The sequence below is a fragment of the Trichechus manatus genome, unplaced genomic scaffold (assembly GCF_000243295.1).
Source record: "Trichechus manatus latirostris isolate Lorelei unplaced genomic scaffold, TriManLat1.0 scaffold00145, whole genome shotgun sequence".
In the NCBI taxonomy this organism is placed as follows: Eukaryota; Metazoa; Chordata; class Mammalia; order Sirenia; family Trichechidae; genus Trichechus; species Trichechus manatus.
Genome location: NW_004444081.1, coordinates 5,411,493 through 5,418,178, shown reverse-complemented (window position 1 = coordinate 5,418,178; position 6,686 = coordinate 5,411,493).

The following is a 6,686-nucleotide window of genomic DNA, read 5'->3' as shown; positions in this document are numbered from 1 at the left end:
TTGGGGAAAAGAACAAGATGGGTTCAGTTTGATATATCCAAATGGAAATGTCCAACTGACAGATAGTAGGTCTGAACCTCAGGAAAGAGACATGAGCCACAGATACTGTTTTGCAAACGATCAGTCGATAGATGGTAAATAAAGCTATTGAAAAGAATTAGATGACTGGGAAAATGAATAAATGAGAAGAAAATTAGTTCAAGGTTTATGTACTTGATGGCTTACTAAAACTAATCACAGTTACAGATTTCAAACTTTTCCCCATGAAGACCAGAGGGTCTCAATATAACACTTATACCTTACCATGGACTAGGTACCACTCTAAACACTTTGAAAACTTAATTTAAAAAAAAACAAAACCGAAAAACCCAACCTCTTTGGTCTTAGGTATTCTTACTATTATGCCATTTTACATTCATGAAAACCAAGGCCCAGTGTGATGAATTAATTTGCCTAAAATTACACATTTAGTTGAGTGGTGAAGTCAGGATTTGAAGACAGGTAGTCTGACTCCAGATTTTTGTTCTTAACCCTAGATAAACCTCACACTGATCCCTGGTGGTGCAATGGTTAAGTGCTCAGCTGGTTACTGAAAGCTTGGCAATTCAAACCCACCTAGCAGCTCCATAAAAATTACAGCCTGGTGATCTTCTTCCATAAAAATCACAGCCAGTTAATATTCAGAGCTATCCAAGAGTTGAAGCAAAAAGCAGACAAAAAATGAGGAAAAAATAGACAATTTCATGCAAAAAGCAGACAAATTCATGGAAAATACACACAAAAAAATGGAAGAATCCAGGAAACTAATACAGGAACAAAATGCCAAAATAAATTCACAACTAGAAATCACACAAAACCAACAATTAGAAATTCAAAAGATAAACATCAAGATTTCAGAAATGGACAGTGTCATAGAAGGGCTGAGGAGCAGCTTTGAAACGATGAAAGACAGGATCAGCAAAATTGAAGAAAAACACTTGGATACAACTCTGTTTGAGGAAAAATCAGAAAAAAAGAACGAAGGAAAATGAAGAAACCCTGTGAATTATATGGGGTACAATCAAAAGCAAAAATTTACAAGTGATCGAAGTTCCAGAACAGGGGGAGGAAACAGAAAACACAGAGAGGATCATCGAAGAACAGCTGACAGAAAACTTCCCCAATATCATGAAAGATGAGAAGCTGACCATCCAAGAATCTCAATGAACCACATATAGGATACAACCCAAAAGAAAATCACCAAGGCATATCAAAATCACACTCACTAAAACCAAAGATGAACAAAGAATCCTGAGAGCAGCTCAAGAAAAACGAAAAGTCACGCACAGAGGGGAAAAAATAAGACTAAGCTCTGATTATTTGGCAGAAACCATGCAGGCAAGAAGGCAATGGGATGACATACATAAAACCTTGAAAGAAAAAAACTGCCAACCAAGAATAACATATTCTGCAAAACTCTCATTCAAATATGATGGTGAAATTAGGACATTTCAAGATGAACAGAAATTAAGGGCCTATGTAAAAACCAAACCAAACTTACAAGAATTATTAAAAGGAGTCCTTTGGTCTGAGAACAAACAACATCAGACCACAGCCTGAATCTAGGACGTAAGACTGTACAAGCCAGATACCAACCTAGGAAATGAACTCTCAGGGACTATCCAAAACCAAAAGAATTACAACAGGGAACCAGAGATGTTAATCTGTACATGATAACAACTTCAGAACAATAAAAGAGGGAATAAACAGTGTAGGTATAGAACCTTCTGAGGGAGAGGAAGGCAAGGTGATACCAAGTAATAATAGACTGGTTCAAATCTAGGAAGATAAGGTTTAATTTCAAGGTAACCACAAAGAAAGTTAACAAACCTACTCATCAAAATCAAGAAGAAAAATATAAACTCTCAGTAAAAACAAAATCTACAAAAAAAAAAAAAAAAAAAGAAATGAAAAAAAATCCACAAACAAAGGGAATTCAGCACAGGAGAGTAAGAGGAACAAAGAAAACATCAGCACTACAACAAAAAGCACTAAAAAATGACAGCATAAACTCACACCTATCAATAATTACACAGAATGTAAATGGCCTAATAATGCACCCACAAAGAGGCAGAGAACGACAGAATGGATAAAAAACAGGTCCATCAATATGCTGTCTACCAGAAACACACCTTATAAACAAAGATGTAAATTCATTAAAAATCAAAGCATGGAAAAAACTGTATCAAGCAAATACCTACCAAAAAAGAGCAGAAGTGGCCATACTAATCTCAGATAAAATAGACTTTAAAATAAAATCCACCATAAAAGACAAAGAAGGACACTATACAATGATTAAGGGGACAATCCATCATGAAGACATAACCATAATAAACATCTACACACCCAATGACAGGGCTCCAAAATATATAAAACAAACTCTAACAGCACTGAAAATAGAAAGCGACAGTTCCACAATTACAGTAGGAGACTTCAACACACCACTCTCGGCAAAGGACAGAACATCTAGAAAGAAACTCAGCAAAGATACAGAAGACCTAAAGGGCACAATCAGCCAACTTGACCTCATAGACATATATAGAACACTCCACCCAACAGCTGCAAAGTACACATTCTTTTCCAATGCACATGGAACATTCTCCAGAATAGACCACATCTAATGCCGAAGAACACCCCTCAACAAAATCCAAAACACTGAGATAATACAAAGTATCTTCTCTGACCACAATGCCATCAAGGTAGAAATTGAAAACAGGAAGAACAAGGGAAAAAATCGATTACATGGAAACTGAATAATACCCTTCTTAGAAACCACTTGGTAATAGAAGAAATCAGAGATGGAATCAAAAAATTCCTAGAATCAAACAAGAATAAAAACACATCACACCAAAACCTTTGGGACACAGCAAAGGGAGTCCTCAGAGGACAATTTACAGAAATAGACGCACAAATCAAAAAATAAGAAAGGGATAGAATCAAAACTTAGCTACACAACTCAAACAAAAGAAACAATCTTTGATGGTTATGAGGGAGAGGAGTGGGTGGGGGTGGAAAAACACTACATAGACAACAGATAAGTAGCAACTTTGGTGAAGGATAAGATAGTACACAATACTGGGGAAACCAGCACAACTTGTACAAGGCAAGGTCATGGAAACTCCATCGACACATCGAAACTCCCTGAGGGACTGAATTGCTGGGCTGAGGGCTCTGGGGACTGTGCTCTCGAGGAACATAGAGCTCAGTTGGCATAACATAATTTATAAAGAAAATGTTCTACATTCTATCTTGGTGAGTAGCGTCTGGGGTCTTAAAAGCTTGTGAACGGCCATCTAAGATACTCCACTGGTCTCACCCCTTTGGGAGCAAGAGAGAATGAAGAAAACAAGATACAAGGGAAAGATCAGTCCAAAGGACTAATGGACCACAACTACCACGGCCTCCACCAGACTGAGTCCAGTACAACTAGATGGTGCCCAGTTACCACCACTGACTGCTCTAACAGAGATCAAAACAGTGGGTCCTGGACAGAGCTGGAGAAAAATGTAGAACAAAATGCTAACTCACAAAAAAAGACCAGACTTACTGGCCCGACAGAGACTGGAGAAACCCTGAGAGTATGGCCCGTGGACACCTACTTAGCTCAGCAATGAAGTCACTCCCGAGGTTCACCCTTCAGCCAGAGATTAGAGAGGCCCACAAAACAAAATGACAGTAAAGGGGTACAACAGCCCAGGGACAAGGACTAGAAGGCATGAGGTGACAGGAAAGCTGGTAATAGTGAACCCAAGCTCAAGAATGGAGAGTGTTGCCATGTTATTTGGTTGTTAACCAGAATTACAAAACAATATGTGTACTGTTTAATAAGAACTAGTTTGTTCTGTAAAGATTCATCTACAGTACAATTAAAAAAATTAAATTAAAAAAAAATTACAGCCAAGGGGGTCTGGGGACCATGGTTTCCGGGGACATCTAGGTCAACTGGCATAACAAAGTTTATTAAGAAAATGTTCTGCATCACCCTTTGGTGAGTGGCATCCGGGGTCTTAAAAGCTAGTGAGCAGCCATCTAAGATGCATCAATTGGTCTCAACCCACCTGGAGCAAAGGAGAATGAAGAACACCAAAGACAGGAGGAAAAGTATTAGCCTAAGAGACAGAAAGTGCTACATAAACCAGAAACTTCATCAGCCTGATACCAGAACTAGACGGTACCCGGCTACCACCAAGGACCACCCTGACAGGGAACACAACAGACAGTCCCTGACAGAGCAGGAGAAAAGTGGGATGTAGAACTCAAATTCTAGTAAAAACACCAGACTTAATGGTTTGACTGAGACTGGAGGGACCCCGTAAGGTATGGCCCCCGGACTCTCATTAGCCCAGAACTGAAACTATTCCTGAGGCCAACTCTTCAGACAAAGATTAGACTGGACTATGGGATATAAAATGATACTCATGAAGAGTGTGCCTCTTAGCTCAAGAAGATACATGAGACTAAATGGGCAGCTCCTGTCCGGAGGCGAGATGAGAAGGCAGAGAGGGTCAGGAACTGGTTGAATGGACATGGGAAATCTGGGATGGAAAGGAGGAGTGTCCTGTCACAGTACAGGGAGAGCAACTAGGGTCACATAACAAGGTACGTAGAAATTTTTGTATGAGAGACTAACTTAACTGTAAACTTTCACTTAAAGCACAGTAATAATAAAAAAAAATTACAGCCAAGAAAGCCCTATGGGGCAGTTGTACTCTGTCACATGGGGTCACTATGAGTTGGAATCGACTCAATGGCACCAAACAACAAAAATCTTGGAAGGTAGGTATTTTTATCTAAACATTACAAATTAGAAAAAAGGAAGAAAAGAGGCTCAGAGAAATTAAATAAATTGCTAAAGTAATACAGCTCACAAGTTGTGGGATTAGGATTCAAACTTAAAGCCTATCTTTTCATACCTTAGAGTATAAGCAGGGATTTAAACTTTTATAAGTATCTTTTACAATGCCTAGCCTAATATTAAACATCTGTTTAAACAACAGTATTATTAATACTGCTAATAATGTAGGAACATTGAAAGTTTAGATCCCATTCATCTTCCACAGGAAATTACTTAAGTATATACCACAGCATAAAGAAAGTATAAACTAAGGAGGAAGATGTGAGTGCCAGAAATAGTGAATCTCACCCTACAGAATAGTAAGACAAAATCCTTACAGTAGTCCTGGAGATTGGAGCAGGACAGAGAGCTTTGGGAGGGTGATATTCATAGGAAAATTTTGAAATCTAAAACTTTGATAGTATACTGAGAGCTTAGAAAAATTTTGAAATATGATAAAGAAAACTGGTAGAATGTAGAAAAGGAGATGTTATCTGAACTTGTCTCTAGCAATGTTCTTCATCGATGGACATACGGTGATGACTTCATTGCCCTAAAGAACAAAATGTTATGCTAGCATAGTTCATGGTAATAGACAATATTTGCATAGAAATAATTGATTTTTATTACTGTATTTCATTGATTCTAAGACTTTTTTTTCACATTTTAACATCTCTGAATGAAATGCATCTTAAACAATCAATTGGTGTGTTGTGATTTAATTAGCAGGGTTTTTTTCTTTCTTTCTTAGCAGTATATAAAATAATGGTGCATTTTACAATCAATAGCATCTTGGATTTGAAGAATTGTGCCAGTCATAGCATTAAATGCCTTATAGTATGCTCTCTCTCATTTAATCTTCACAACAGTTTTATGCAGCTGGCGTTATTATCACCATTTTACAGACTAGAAAACTGAAGCTCAAAGATGTTAAATATGCTCAAAGACTGATGTCAATTAAGTCACGGAGCCAGAATTCAAAACCAGGTCTGACTCAAAGGTTATACTCTTACTGCATCTCAACATTTACCTTGGGTGATACAAAGTTGAATAAAAACCTTACTTGCCTGAACTTTTCAAATTAAAGTCCAGCTGAACTGTGATGTTTGTGAAGCCTTACTAACTCCTCCAGGAAAAAGCAATCTTTCCTTATCTGTGCTCCCATAGCATTCTATGAATACCTCTTTATTATACATTATTATAATGTATAAACTGCATAGGAAACCTTGGAAGTCAGGAATAGTATCTTAATCACCATCTTAGACCCTGGAGTGCCTACCACTATTCCTGACATATAAAAGTTCCACAACGGCTATTAAAAGGAGACAGGTCTCTGCTGTCTAGAGAGATAAGAAACACACATACAAGTAAAAGAGGTCAAAAGTGGTGTCACAGAACTGTACATAAAGCCTAATGGAGCTTAAGAGAAAGGAACCAATGATAGATAGTACAAGTTTAGGGGAAACAGCTCAGCCAGCTACTACATTTTCATCCACACACACATGCAGTTTGAAAAGGCTGAAAACCTCTATATAGGCTCAAACCAAGCTGCTAAGATATTTTCTTTGGCCTACACAGTGTTTTAAAGTTTGAATGGTTATAAGTTGAACGTTCATGTAAAAATCTGGATTTCTGGACTTTCTTGAAAAATGGGAAAATCTCAAAACTGGGTGCTCATTCTCCCAGGGAAATTGTTTTGGAGTTGAGTTATCAATTGCTCCTTTCAGATGAAATCGTTGTTGTTAGGTACTGTCGGAGTGGATTCTGACTCATAGCGACGCCTGGTGTGCAGAGCAGAACTGCGCCATGGGGA